Source organism: Onychomys torridus, chromosome 14 (genome assembly GCF_903995425.1).
Source record: "Onychomys torridus chromosome 14, mOncTor1.1, whole genome shotgun sequence".
Classification (NCBI taxonomy): Eukaryota; Metazoa; Chordata; class Mammalia; order Rodentia; family Cricetidae; genus Onychomys; species Onychomys torridus.
The window spans coordinates 83692229-83693826 of record NC_050456.1 but is presented as its reverse complement, the minus strand read 5'-3'; the positions used below and the strand labels follow the sequence as shown (position 1 = coordinate 83693826).

General features: G+C 43.0%; 1 non-coding gene across 1 annotated transcript; it reads right to left on the bottom strand.

Annotated features, from left to right (window-relative positions):
• Positions 1 to 719: 719 nt before the first annotated feature.
• Positions 720 to 942, bottom strand: LOC118595973. Its single transcript, XR_004946644.1, has one exon. It is a non-coding gene; the product is annotated as a small nucleolar RNA U3 (small nucleolar RNA).
• Between the last annotated feature and the right edge of the window lie 656 nt (positions 943 to 1598).

Here is a 1598-nt window from a genome sequence, read left to right as displayed (position 1 = left end):
CATTAAATAGAGACCCCCTTAACCTGGGATATTTATTTTTGTTTCTCTTTGAGAAGACGTGGGAGGATTTCATAATAACATCTTATTGACTTTAGTCTTTAAATTACATTTTGACATTCAATGAATGTTCAATCTAAATTTTACAGTTTATCTACATTTAACCAGCTCATATTTTAAAGTATTCACAAGTTAGAACCATTTTAAAAAGATGGAGACTTTTTGATTCATAACATCCTTATGGATAAAAAGCGGCTCATTGACTTAGTAAGAAATAACCATATTTTACCATATTTGAATATTTTAGGTAACTTCTCAGAGCACTCTTCCTTAGTAACAACAAGTTCAGTTTTACTGAAGTGTATAATTTTCAGATTTATTGGGGAAAATTTAAGTGTTTTTAGGGCTACCTTCCCAAGGGAGAGCATTTCCATGGGCAGTTCCAGCACATGAGCTGAGCACACGATGAACAAGGTGACCACACAATGCTTTCTCTGGAACTGCGTAACTCATGTGCCTGGCTACTTGGAGGCTGAGCATGAAATTTCACACAAAGACTTCTGTGTCTGAGGAGCAGAAATGTAAATGGGTAGTGTGACCAGGGTGAAAGAGTATTTGGAAAGCAGGTAGTTTTTCTGCTTTGCAGTTGTTCACTCCAGAAATAGCAAGCTTCAGTAACAGGAGGTTGCCCTATGAAATAGCAGCAGCTAAGACCTAGGGCATCTTCTAAGAATCAGCTCCATCATGAGGGTAGGCCTACCTCAGATGGGTAGGCCTACAGTCCACAGATTCATGGACTGTAACCTGTACTTGTACATCTATACTCAAAAGAGCTCCATGCTTACGACAGTGTTCAATGAAAATTTTCTGCACCCCTATAAGCCCCTCTGCCAACACAGCAATCCAGTAACGAACTATAGAAATGATCCCTGAAAGTATAGTCTTAACACAGCAATCCAAATCAGACCAAATTAGAAAAAGCCCCGGTTTAATGGGTAAAGCACTCTTGTATGTTTTTCCGAACCCCGGAAAAGAGATGGGGAAGAGAGACCAAAAAACTACAAGTCTGTTTTCTGGGTGGCAGTTTAAATACCATGTGGGAGTGGTCTTGAGCATCTCTGGGGGAGGAGCCATGTTTGGCAGGACTTTCTGAGGGGCAGGGTCTGTGCAGAGAGGTGAGACTTCCATCAGAACATTCCAGACTTCCATCAGAACATTCCAGACTCTTTGGGCATATAGGTACCAGGGAGCCAGGGTCTAAGGTGGAGCTTCCACCAGAACACACAACAGTTGGTTATTGGTGAAATTATTTAGGCCACTCCATGTAGTTAAAAGGGAGGTTTATTTTGTGAGATAACTTACAATGAAGGGGTAGGTTGCAGGGTCTGGCAAAGGTATAGTGCAGTCCAGCGGTGTTCTCTGGAGAACTCTGCTCGGTCTGCCTCCAGCGTCCAGGGTCCAGGAACCAAGCGCCTCCCCTTCCGATCCTCCGTCTTCCATTTCCTTCTCCACCTTGCCTTGTGGGCGTGACCATTACCAAAGCCTCAATGGGGGTTGGAACTTCCCAGTCAATGCTGGGATGGCTATCCACTACAGTTGGT